This window comes from Brienomyrus brachyistius, chromosome 23, assembly GCF_023856365.1.
Source record: "Brienomyrus brachyistius isolate T26 chromosome 23, BBRACH_0.4, whole genome shotgun sequence".
Classification (NCBI taxonomy): Eukaryota; Metazoa; Chordata; class Actinopteri; order Osteoglossiformes; family Mormyridae; genus Brienomyrus; species Brienomyrus brachyistius.
Genome location: NC_064555.1, coordinates 12724920 through 12739147, shown reverse-complemented (window position 1 = coordinate 12739147; position 14228 = coordinate 12724920). Strand labels below are relative to the sequence as shown.

The following is a 14228-nucleotide window of genomic DNA, read 5'->3' as shown; positions in this document are numbered from 1 at the left end:
CCAAGACCTCCTCTTTCCTCATTTTTCATCTTCATTCTTGTGTTTATATAAACTCTGATACACAAACAAACTCTGAACCAGTGCAGTCGCAGCACTTTTGGGTTCCACAACTGATTACTAATAAACAACAGATGACACGTTTGTTCACCGGTGCCTGTTTGTTTGCAGCCCTGCACCATGTTTGCCATTTGCATGTTCTCAGCACTACGCGGGTTTCGTTTGTGAACCAGCTTCCCTTTTCAGTCCAAAAATATGCAGTCAGCATTCTGGTGCTTCTAAAATGTCCTTAATGCATGAATATGTACGTCACATAGGGGTTAAACGCACAGGACACATTTCATTGTTGTGTGTTGTGTGCTGTAGAGTGTCAACATTGACAATGAATCCCCTTCACTTCATATTCATCACTTCATACACTCCATCATCCAGAATACAACCCCTGTGTTTGTGTATAGTGCTAATGCCACTATGATATGCCACCGAAACAGTAAAAACCACCTTTTGTTTTGTGTTAAGGATCACAGGAGTCAAATGTAACAGGGCTCTACACTCGGGTGAAACGGAATGGCCAGGGAACGCATGTTGGTATGAGTGGAAGGATTGTTAGGGCATTTAGGTTTTATATGACCTGCTTGACGACACTGATATCATACTACCCCATCCATCCCGCTTCCTCAAACCCAGTTTAGTAGGACCGCCTCTTTCACCCAGGCACTTGCCTTCTCCAGATGTTCTTGATGCAGGTGAAGGCACCTGGCATGGCTTCTCAACATCCTCAGCCCCTTTCCACCCACTTTAAGTCCATGTCTGGGTTTTCCTACCTGCTGCCACATATACTTCCACCAAGGCTGCAGCCTTTGCCACTGAGCCTGTCTTACCTTCCCAGATCCATACTTGAAGCTCTGGGCCCAGCAGATGGAGGCACTGCTCCAGAACGATCACACTTCCCCCACCTCTTCCTTACTCTTCTCTTGTAGCTGCACCCATTTTTGATGGAGCTCTCTGAGTTGCACATGAAGTTCCCCTGGGGGCTCATCAGTTAACACCTCAGTGGAATGGAACAGGAGCAGGTAAATTTCTGCATTCATTTCATATTTAGCTAAAATAGCTGCCTTTACATTGCTACACTCTAGTGAATAATATATATATATATATACATATTTACATATGTACTCCTGGTCTGGCCTGTTGGGCACTAGCCTTGCTGGCCACCACCACATCACAGCTGTTCTCTGAAATGTTGAGAGGAAGTGCCCATCATCATCATCCTCTTGTAGACACTGCAGAAGAGGCTCCCTAACCACCCTAGGAGCTGTATTGTCTTGTTCATTCAACTGATGTGAAGTTGCAAGGTTGGGCTGGGGAGATACACCTTGTAGATCTGAGGAGCTGGAAGATGTCAGGGCTGCCTCTCCTGGAGACGTGCTGTGCTGAATGTCACTACTTCTTGAGCCTGATGTTGAGGCAGTCTGTAGATGTACCTTCTGTTACAGGGCTTTAAATCAAGATTTCTGCTGAGCTGACTAACTATTCTCTGGCCTGTTGTATGGTAAGGTGGATCTGTAAGAAGTCTGACACCTTTTTCACTGACATATCCTTGACGACACTTAATGTTTGAGGATCTCCTTCAACAGCACCTTCTGGAATCGATTCATCTGCCAACTCAGCATAAATCCTCTTGGCAGGCATTCTCACCAAAAATCCTGAAGAAAAGTCGTCAAATTTCTACTCACTATTACCTCCTAGTGGCTAGTCTCACTTATGACACCTGTGGTGATACCCTGAGCAGCAGTAAAAACCAGGAGGTAGGCCACAAAAGACCGGCGGACAGCAGGATGGATTCAAAAAATATATATCTTTTATGACAAAAACCCCAAAATTCAGATACATCTTCTACCTAAAAAGGACGGAAGAAAAAATATCTACGCACAAAACAGCTGTGAGTGGCATACAGGATACGCCTTAACCAAGCCATGGTGACTTCAGAGGTCTGACCAGCCATTTCCCTTCCCACGCTTTACTCTGACCCCCCACCCCCCCATAACCATGCTCGACACCAACACAACCACAAAGGGGGAGGGGGAAGAACACAGTTTACTATACATTAAACAAATGTAACACATTTAACAGTTAACAGTTAAAAAGGATAACACACATAAAATGTGCTGAATTTTGTTAATCAAATTATTTAACCCCTTCCCTGTCACCGCCCCAAAAACACAAAATCCCCCCTTCCAACCTGCACCATATTGAAAAGTCCAATTACTTGGTACCACATAAAACACCCACATTTCACCATAGGACCCTTTTAATGGTTATACTTCCTCTTGTAAGTGCCCCTTGCAGACTTAAACTGTAATTCACTCCATTCTGTGCATTTAACTAATCAATAAATAAATGTTTTAATAAGTACAGAGGTATCAATTTATAGTGTTACTCTGGGTCCAACTTAGCAAAAAAAATAAATCTTTAAGAGCTGCGTAACAACTTGGGGCGAGCACGTTGCTAAGACAGGGGCCATCACACACTGGATGGATGTCAGTGTGTCGTTTCACATCCTAATGATTAACACAAAATGGTGATGTCAGGTATTCTCTTGGTTACTATTGGCTGACAACATGTCCCTTTTCTGCTCTCATAAAAACGCAACAGGCTATGAAGTCTAACAGTGTCCAGGAGGTCCATCTGTAAGTGGGTTGTATTTTTCATTCTTACCCAGAAATCCTCAATTTTGCATGACATGTGGAACGCTCTGCTTTTTGCGCTCATTTTGCTTGGAATTGACTTCATATTTGCCAGTAAGTGTCAATTTAATTTTTGAACACTTCTAAAGTTAAGGCTTCTGTCAGGTGATTTTTCTTGGCGAATGATATTCAATTGAGAAATAATTTCTGATTTAAAGTTTAATTTTATTGGTTCTAGGGTCAGAGGAGATCTGGGTCTTAGCCGCAACGCCTGTTGGTGAGTTGAAGTTCAAGATTTAAAAGTTTAAACTAATTGCTTTAACTTTTGTTGGTTCTCTTAATATGCATCCATCACCAACAACACTGTTCTATGTACATTTTAGTCAAAAAGGGGAAAAAAATTGTGTAGTTGAATGTACACAACTTATCTATCATGTGGAGTCTGTAGTCTATCTCTGGTACAGCAGCGGCTAATAAGGCAGGAACTGTCACTTCTGCTGCTGTGGTTTGCGCTTGTAGAGCCGCTTCTTCTTTCCATGCATATTCTGTTCTCTTCCCTCCTTTTTCCTGTTTCCTGTATCATGCAGAAGTTCTGATTTCAAAGGCTGATGCTTTTCGTCTCTCTTTTCTGGCTCAACTGAAGCACATTCAATTTTAATTGTATCATAATTTACAGTATCAAATAATTTCATTTATTTAATTTAATTAAGTCCAAAGCAGCCAGTTCAACAAGGATAATCCAGCGAGATCCAAAAGGAAAGTCCAAAATAATATTTGATGGCGTGAAATCCCGACAGTAATAATCCACAGAGAGTTAAGAAAGATACAAAGAATGTCAGCAGTGGCATTTTTTCAGCAATGACTAAAATAACCTCTGTTATTTTATAAAATCATAAAATGAGTCTGTTAATTTATTTACTTGCAACTATAATTTTGCACTTTATGTATATATTGAGAACCATTTATCATTTTATCTCTTTACTATTATTATTATTATTACTTGATTCAGATTTTTGACCTTTTTTTCTATTTGTTCTATCACCTTAATGTCTGGTTTTGTGTCTGTGCAGCACTGCTCTATGTGCCTCAAATTGCCCCTTGGGGACAAATAAAGTTTTTTGATTTGATATCCTGTAATCTTCTATCTCAGACATGTGAAATGCAAAATGCTATTTGGCAGTAATGGCCAAAATTTTCTTAAAGCCCACATGACACGTTTGCCTTCCTTCCGGGAATGCTTTCAGCCCATTTTTGAACAGAGAGCTCCATCTATCGAGGTTAGAAAATAGAGCTTTGGGTTCCGGAAGCATCATTTTAGCCATCATTACGGTTTGTCACGTTCTGACAATAAATAATAGCTTATACTTACCATTAACAATCTAATTTCTTCAACTTTAACTCGGGAGCAAAAATCAGCCTTAAAACGGGAAAGAAATAATGGTTTTACATTTATCGTGATAATTATCGACTGATATGAAAAATGATGTCATGATAACATTTTTGCACATCTGCATTTATTTCCTGGGTTGTTCCCAACACAGGAAGAGAGATGAACACTGACGGCTGCTGGGGGCTCACTCAGCATGTTAGGGGCTTTTGTTGTTAAAGCTTTTGAGTCATAGAAACAAATCTTTCATTTATATGTGAATTATCAGAACAGTACCCCATATGTGACTGAATGCGAATTTTGTTTGTGCGCCAAAGAAAGTACTTTTTTTTTAAACATGAATATCAGTACTTGTTTATTAAATGCTATCAAACGTGGCCCAGTGGGCCTTGACATCATGCCGTAATCTATCGGTCGGCCTTAATGTTGAAAAGGTTGAGAACCATAGCTCTAAACTGCCTCCCTGCCACAGAATGCCCCCCCAAGTTAAAATTAACCTCCTGTAAAACACTCGAAATGTGTTGCTACTTCATCCATCCATTTTCCAAAATGCTTATCCTACTGGGTCGCGGGGGGTCTGGAGCCTATGCCGGAAGCAATGGACACAAGGCAGGGAACAACCCAAGATGGGGGGCCAGCCCATCGCAGGGCACACTCACACACCATTCACTCACACATGCATTCCTACAGGCAATTTAGCAAGTACAATTAGCCTCTGCATGTTTTTGGACTGTGGGGGGAAACCGGAGTACCCGGAGAAAACCCCATGACGACATGGGGAGAACATGGAAACTCCACACACATGTGACCGAGGCAGAGACTCGAACCCGGGTCCCAGAGGTGTGAAGCAACAGTGCTAACCACTGCACCACCATGCCGCCCCCATGTTACTACTGACAATACTTACAGTAATGCCTTTTTTTTCGACAACGGTCACTTGTGTAAATGGAGTCACCTTCAGTCAATTACTTCAATAATATGTTTGACACTTTGTTGACGTCATTCTGCTTCAATATTTCCAATTCTGTCTTGTCATACCTTTAATGTGGCAATTAGCTTCACATTCAACCCTGGCACCATCATACCTGGAAGTACGACATCGAACCAAACACCAAAAGTAATCAGAGGTCAGCAAATTTTCACTGTAGCAATTATGTCAGGGTAGGGAATCCGTTGCTGGGGGCAGTTCAGAGCACAATACTAACAAATATTTTGGCATTTTTAGTTTTTTGATTGCAGTCATGGACTTTTTATAAAATTGAATTTCCCCTTGTGGGAACCAAAAAATGATCCCCATAATGTCTAAATAACAAGTTTTCATCACCTTTACTAAATGTCCCCACAATGTAATGTATACCTGGACCACACAAACACACACACAGGTTTATAATTATATCTTTGTCAGGACTCTCTAAACATTTCTACGGGGAAAACTCAACCCAACTCAACCCACGTGACGACCTCAGCCCCTACCTTAACCATAAGTAACCAAACAAAATATGACAGTTTTGGCATTTTTACTTCTTGATTGCATTCACAAATTTTTGTGGGGACAAAACAGCTTTTTATCACATTGTATGGGATATTTGGTTCCCACAAAATAATATAAACCAAATCCACACAGACACGTAAACACACACACACACACACACACACACACACACACACACACACACACACACACACACACACACACACACACACACAACCACCATCAGGTATAATTTACTCTAATGCTGTAAACCAATCGTAAATTTAAACCGCTACATACACTAAACGATATGTTCCTACAGTACAATACTAAGGCTTTATGCTACGAACTTCACGGCTAACCCGAAGACTTCAAATTACATAAAATTATAATAATATGAAACGATCTGTTACATTTGACATCAGTTTAATTTAAATCAATCTGAACTTCATATACTAAACTAAACAGCATGAGAAACACAGTCATGACGAAATTCAGCCACAGCTGGCACGCTTAAATTCACCAAGTTTCGGTCATTCTTTGAGTCTACGGGTCCTACACTGCCTTTGTAGTGCAGTGACATCTATTGACCGTAATAAGCATTGCCACGAGAGAAGACCGGTTAGTACGGAAAAATTGACTAATAAAACTTGTGATTATTAACGTGTGAATATTCTGTCTATTTATTTGCAGCCTATATTAATAAATAAAATACAACAAAAAAAAATCTCAAAAAATTGTTGGTGCTATATGTTAATCATGTTTAAATGTATAGCCGGACATAGCGTGTATATACAGGACAGCCCCAGTCCCAGACCTGCTGTACTGTACCTGTCCTCTCCAGTGTGTTACAGCCTGACACTCAGTGTATCTGCTAAGCAGGACAGCCCCATTCCCATACCTGCTCTACTGTACCTGTCCTCTCCAGTGTGTAACAGACTGACACTCAGTGTATCTGCTAAGCAGGACAGCCCCATTCCCAGACCTGCTGTACTGTACCTGTCCTCTCCAGTGTGTTACAGCCTGACACTCGGTGTATCGGCTAAGCAGGACAGCCCCAGTCCCAGACCTGCTGTACTGTACCTGTCCTCTCCAGTGTGTTACAGCCTGACACTCGGTGTATCTGCTAAGCAGGACAGCCCCAGTCCCAGACCTGCTGTACTGTACCTGTCCTCTCCAGTGTGTTACAGCCTGACACTCGGTGTATCTGCTAAGCAGGACAGCCCCAGTCACAGACCTGCTGTACTGTACCTGTCCTCTCCAGTGTGTAACAGACTGACACTCAGTGTATCTGCTAAGCAGGACAGCCCCAGTCCCAGACCTGCTGTACTGTACCTGTCCTCTCCAGTGTGTTACAGCCTGACACTCAGTGTATCTGCTAAGCAGGACAGCCCCAGTCACAGACCTGCTGTACTGTACCTGTCCTCTCCAGTGTGTTACAGCCTGACACTCAGTGTATCTGCTAAGCAGGACAGCCCCAGTCACAGACCTGCTGTACTGTACCTGTCCTCTCCAGTGTGTTACAGCCTGACACTCAGTGTATCTGCTAAGCAGGACAGCCCCAGTCCCAGACCTGCTGTACTGTACCTGTCCTCACCAGTGTGTTACAGTCTGACACTCAGTATATATAATTTATGGGCTAAATTATAATTATGATAAATGCACGCATAAATATATAAATATACATCCACACATCTCTACGCCACACACATGCGCACACACACATAACGAATAGTACACACATACAAAGGCTGAGGCATACACACATGCTAGTTGTTATGACCAGTGGCAGACGGGAAGGCGGGAAGCGGGGAAGGGCGAGGGATACGAGGGTTTATTTAAGGGCAGACGAGGGAACACGGCAAAAAAAAAACCATCAATGACAGATCTGGGGAATACGGACTCAGACGCGGACTAAATACACAGACTGATAGAAAACAGCTGGGCACAATCGGGGGCGCAGACGTGGTTGAGCAGGGGGCGTGGCACACACGAGGACTGGATGGGGAATGTTTGCTGGGGAAATTCTTTATTCTAAATCAAAGGTTCTAAAAATTCAGTCCTTTGTTATTTTTCAGAAAGAGTTACGCACTTTTTAATGGGCTCTTAAGCAGATGAAAACAGAATGCAAAATATCTGTTTATACTGTTTATCTTAAGATTATAAAGACAGATTTTCTTTTTTACTCTCATCCTCTTTTATGCCTTGTCTTTTAATCTATTTCATGTGCCTTCTGTACTTGTTATAATATAGAAGATTGTCTTGTATTTTGTATTAATTGCTGCACTGCAATGATGTTCTTGGTTTGTTCTTTGTTATAAATAAAGCTTAAAAAATATTAGCCAATGGGTCATTCATTCAAAGAGGGAGACGCACAAGCATTGTATACTTTTTAATCACAATTCAGCTATATAAATCTGAATCTGAACAGGAAGGGAAATGTGATGATCTTCAAGAGCATTTATAAATAATTGTAAATACTTACAAACTGTAATATGCCTTTTACTTTCCCAGTGCCCCATTCCCTGCAGTATGTCTACAGCGGTTCATCAGGGATACCAAACCTCCCAGAGCTTATGATTGTAGGGCTGGTGGATGGGGAGCCCTTCACTTATTATGACAGTAACATACGCAGAAAAATTCCTCGGCAGGAATAGGTGACAAAGTTTGTGGATGCTGATTACTGGAATAGAGGCACCCAGAATCTCATGGATCAGGAGCAGTCCTTCAAAAACAACATAGAAATTGCAAAGCAGCGTTTTAACCAAACCGGAGGTAAGTGCTGCACGTTTATGACAGTGACCCTGACAGTGTGACGTGTTTATCTGTTTTAGGGCGACTCTCCACATTTTTACTTATGCCTACTGCCCGTGTTTATATGATGACTTTATTTAAAGTGATTCATTCTTGCATGAGAGCAAAAATAAAATGACAGATAAATAAGAATTCTGATAATGCGCTTTTACCACTGATCCGCAGTCACAACATCCAGTAACTCACTAGACACACTGTGGGAATCAATACCGAGGCTGTTTATTTGTCTTATTTATATCAAGGTACAGTTGTTTTTAAACAAAGTGCTTAGAAACACGTGTGATCAGACACTTAAATCCTCAGCCTTTCGTGGTGTGTGTATGTGTGCTGTGATGTCAATTTTTACTCCTTTCCAGCTTGTGTGTGAATTTAACGTCACACAGTTAAAAAGGCCTGAAAGCTGCAGTGTACATGCAGGATGCTGAGAGTGAGGAGCTGCTGACAGGCCTGTTTGAAATGCTGTGAGAATGACGTCCAGAGGATGAAACCATATCAAACCTGCCTGCTAATTCTCTCCTCTTTCTGTTCAGGTATCCACACAGTTCAGTGGATGTACGGCTGTGAGTGGGATGATCAAACTCATATCAAACTTGGTCATGAAGAATTTGGCTATGATGGGAGCGACTTCTTAGCACTAGACTTAAAGACCATGACTTATGTGGCTCCAGTGCAGCAGGCGGTTCCCACTAAACTGAAGTGGGACAGTGACAGAGCTCAGTTAGAAAACATAAAAAGCTACTTTACCCAGAAATGCATTGAGTGGCTGAAGAAGTATGTGAGCTACGGGAAGAGCACACTGGAGAGGACAGGTACAGTACAGCAGGTCTGGGACTGGGGCTGTGCTGCTTAGCAGATACACTGAGTGTCAGGCTGGAGGGCAAAGCGGAACCTTAATCCACTTTTCTGCCAAACATTTAGCCTGTTTTTTAAAAATGCAGCGAGAACTGATGCCAAAATTGTATAATATTAATCACATTATGTATTTACAGGAGACATTACGGGTGATGAAGTGTAACGTTTCATTTATGGATGTTTTTGTCTTTCTCCCCAAGTCCGCCCTGAGGTGTCTCTGCTGCAGAAGGACCCCTCCTCTCCTGTCACCTGCCACGCAACCGGCTTCTTCCCCAAAGGGATCGTGGTGACCTGGCAGAAAGATGGAGTGGACATGCACAGTGATGTGGAGGTGGGGGAGACCCTGCCAAACGGGGACGGAACATTCCAGATCACATCACAACTCACGGTGAAGCCTGAGGATTGGAAGATAAATAGCTACACTTGTGTCGTGCAGCACAAGAGCCTCCAGGATGACATTGCTGTGCTGCTGGAGGAGAAGAACATAAGGACCAATCAGGGTAAGAGGAGCAGCGACACAGTAATGAGAGAGAGCAGCTAATGGGCGTCACTGTCAGGGGTGAACATGGTGCTTTAACCTTATTTTAGGAGGCGTTTCCTGGGGCATCATCATTGGCTGTGTGGCTGCTGCTCTGGTTCTCGTTACTGTTAATGTCACTGGGTTCGTGTTGTGGAGGAGGAGCAGGACAGGAAACAGGAAAGCCGACAGACACAGAGAACAATGACGTCCACATGGAAACATAACTGCCAAGTTTCAAAGTATGTAACTGCACACAGTCATTATACTGATGCCTCTGACACCTGAATGAGTCTGAGTGCCTGTTTCTGTCTGTCTCCCTCTATGCAGAAGCCGACACTCAGTGCTTTTTCCCTTGTACAGTATTGCCTGTTTCCATGACTATATGTAAGGATTAATGCACCCTGAACTGTGCATTTCTCAGTAGAATTATTTTCTTCTGCCACTGATTAAACACTTTTCTTAAAACGCAGACCACCATTAATTCTAAAATTGTGCACCGCTAAGACCATACACAAGTTATTTGTTTGAAATTATCCATTCAAAATTCCAAAAACCTGTGACAATAAAGAAAAGTTCAGAAAGGTCTGAGGTAAAGTGTCCCTCCAAGGCTATCACTGAAATATTTGTAGATGATCTCATGCATTTTCAGTTCATAAATGTGAAAATAATGTATTTAGATATAAAGGTGTCAGTCAGATGCGTAACCACGATATATTGCAGGGTTATTCAAATCACGGCCCTCAATGGCCAACATCCGCCAGACTGAAAACAAGGCCTGGATTTGGAATCAAGGGTCAGATTTGGAGACCCCTGCAATAAGCACGGGATTCTCTGTATCTTTGTGTTTAACACTGTATAATGAGTAACGTTTTGTGTAGTTAAAATCCATTTTATATGCCTGCTTGTCTTGGAGCTATGAGCGCTAGGCAGGGAGTAACCTAGGCCTGGGCACCAACAGAGGGTCACAGAGCACACTCACCATTCACACTCACCATTCACACTCACCATTCACACACACATTCACACTTATGGCCAATTTGGCAATTGCAATTCACCATAGCGTGTTTTAGACTGTGGGGGGAAACTGGAGTACCCAGATCAAACCGCCAACCCCCAAAAGACAGGATGAGATGATTATGTAGACCTGATACAAACACATACACACACACAATGCAATATAATATCTATGCTTTAATATGCTTATAGCAGCTTTACAATCAGTAACAGTGATGATCAGGATAAACGTAATCCAGCTCCGAAAATGAATCACTGACTGACGGTCAGGAAGGATCATTAATGCAGGTTTATTTCTCTCTCTGTAACTTTACTGTATTAGCAGTTAAAGCTCCGCTGTCTTATAGCTGCTCTGCTCTGTCACTGTGCGGCACTGCAGTCTGTTTTTATTATGATCCGTCTCTTTAAATGCCGCACAGCCTGCTGATGAGGACGCCTGTGTGACCCTGTGTGTGAGATGCACTGATCACTGACTCTCAGTAATGAGCACCAAGGATAAAGCAACAGCAAACAGAAAGATGGGCAATGAAACGATGAATGTGGCTGATAAATGTATGAAACAGTGTAACAGAAAATCAGGACACATGAGCTTTGACTGGAGGTTTATATAAACCCATTATTAATGACCTGATATAGTTTCTGATCTAGTTAAATTACATGATTTAATTCACTGGGCTTCTTGGTGATTTACTGAGTGGAAAAGCGTGTTCATATTTAAAATACTTGTAAATAAGCAAGTATCTAGTGCACTTCTCTCAGAGTTTGCATACATTGTTCTCTTTCTTGTGTGTGATTTACGTTTCTGTTTAAGTTGTGGATTTGGTTCATTGAGAATGAATGTAATATAATGAACTTTTCACTGAAATGATCTGGATAATAAGTATCCATAAGCATTATACTTTGGTGGTTTTAAATAAGAAACTATTTAACTAATAATAAAATTCTCTTTCTCGGTTTTAATATCTACAAAAGTCTGTGAGTCTGTGAACATCTGATCACTCTGTTTATGAAGTGAAACATCTTAGTGCCAATAAAATAAATGAAAGAGACAAACAAAAATCTGTATCACTGTCAAGTCTTGAGTGACGAAGGACTCGAGGGCAGGTATGTTAGCAACCGGAAAGGGTTTTACTTAACTAAATGAACAGGGATGGTAAACATGGTAAACAAGCAAGATCACAAGGGATCAGAAACAGGAGGAAGATGCAACATCTGGGGTAGGAATGAGAGGTAAAACAAGCGAGTAACAGGCGTAGCTTCTCGTCACAATAGAGGCGGGGTCAGGCGGACGTGGCGAGCAGGATGTGACAATTACATAAATTTATGATTTGAATGCAAATATTTTGTTTGAAATAGGCTACAACAGTAAAGGTGATAAATTGAAACAAATGTGTTTAATCCTTAATTTGAAAAAAAAAATCTATTTACTTTCTGTCTCCACCCAAGAATGTGTTTTATTAAATTTTTAACCCTTCAGTTTCAGCCAGTATTGCACAACAATGTTAAACAGACAGACTATGCATGACCACAGAGGAATTCCCACAGCAGAAACGTGTTTAAACGTGTAATATTGTGACAACACAATATTAAATTATGCAGATGGCCTGGGTGGAAATGAATGGTAGAAAAAGTCTGCTGGTGTCTGTCACACAGGCATAAATCTGTGTATTTTTTTTTGTCTGAGTATATTTAGCATATTAATTTGTATGTAGCCTTCAGTAAAGTTAAAATTATGGACAAATAGGTTTCCAACGTTACATATCTGTTTTAATCTGTATTATATTCAAAGTTCTATTTAAAAATGTATTTTTATTCTTTTCATATTCTTTGTAACTGTTCTTGCTTATTCCTTCTTAAATTATTCTAATACTTGCACAGCCAAAAGAGCCATTTAGGATACATTTAACTGCATGTTGCACCTTTATGACTGTGCATGTGACAAATAAAGAATCCTGAATCTTGAAAATTAGTATATTATTTTAAATAGCATTCACCTTCATACAAACCCTTTATTCTTTATTGTAATTAAATAATAATTAAATGTAATTAAATATGTAATTCCTTTATTTAAATTAATATTTATTACAATATCAGCATATTTAATCGCTGTCTAGAGCATCATTCCCTGATCTTGGGTCTGCATTTTAAAGTTTCAGCATAGATCACTGGCATGAAATAATTAGCTATATGTGAAATAAAAAAAGACAAAGATCCATCCACCCATTCATCTGTTTTCTATACTCGCTTGCTGGGGTCCAGAGCCTATCCTAGAAACTACAGGTACAAGGTGGGGAATAACCCAGTACAGGGTGCCCACTCATTGCACCAGTTAAATGACAAAATATTATAAGTAAACAATGCCAATTTTGTCTAGCGTCTTCAAATACAAACATACCCCTAAAGAATCTTTCAATTACTACTTCAGGAATCACAAGACATATGAATTAAAAGAGCTGTCAAACCTGATCAGAAAAAAATAGGAAAAGAAATCTCAGCAGTTATGTTGGTGATGTTCTCCAGGCCCCTTGGCTACACCCCATGTCATGTGACACCTCATGGAGACGCCCCCCTGAGGTCGCCACCCACAGGCAGTACAGGATTCCAGAGCCCCTCCACCCTCATGACGGACCACACTGAGAAGGCAATCGGGGGGGTGTGATGTGACAGCCAGCAGGAATCCACCGCACACCACAGGCATCGCTCTGATCCATGCAGATGGGCAGCAGTAGTGGGATCCTCAGGGTCGCCCGAGAAAGCGCCTGTAAGGAATGCTAACTGGGAACCTCACCCTTTCGCGGCTGTTTTTCTGCACATAAATTCTGTATAATCCCTATCAAGCTCGTCAACAAGCTGAAGTACTTGGGTCCAAATACCATTGTATACAGCTGGTAAATGTTACCTTATAACGCTGCACCTGCTATGCAGCTGCACTGTATACGTATATTTTTTGTAACGTGTCTGATGTCTTACATCTGGGTTCTGTGCTACACACAAAAAATCCTGTTATACTTGATGATAAATAAAGTGATTCTGAATCTCATTCTGAACGTCAGTAACAGCTGATTTTTTCCTTTGTGAGGAAATAAATGAGGCACTACAACCCTTCATGACCAAAGAGGCCCCAGTGGAGAGGGTCTCAAGTGTCAAATACCTGGGTGTTCTGGGACAGACATGAACAACACACAGCAGCACCCTTGTTAAAAAAGCACGTCAGCACCTCCACTATCTCAGGATGCTTAAGAAGTTCAGACAGGCTCCTAAAGACACTCAACACCACTGATAGCATCCAGACTGGGAGCATCACTACCTGGTTTGGTAGCTGCACCAAGCAGGACAGCACAGACGTGCATAGTGTTCGGCTGCTTGCACTATCGGGTGTGATCTCCCAAACCTGCAGGCCACCCACAGGAAGCAGTGCAACGACAAAGAATTAAAAATGATAAATGACCAAATCCACACCAACAACGGCATCTTCTAGCTGCTGCA

General features: G+C 41.5%; 1 pseudogene; it reads left to right on the top strand.

Moving 5' to 3' along the window:
- The first annotated feature begins 2725 nt into the window (after positions 1-2725).
- Positions 2726-12708, top strand: LOC125719456 (class I histocompatibility antigen, F10 alpha chain-like; annotated as a pseudogene).
- The last annotated feature ends 1520 nt before the right edge of the window (positions 12709-14228 follow it).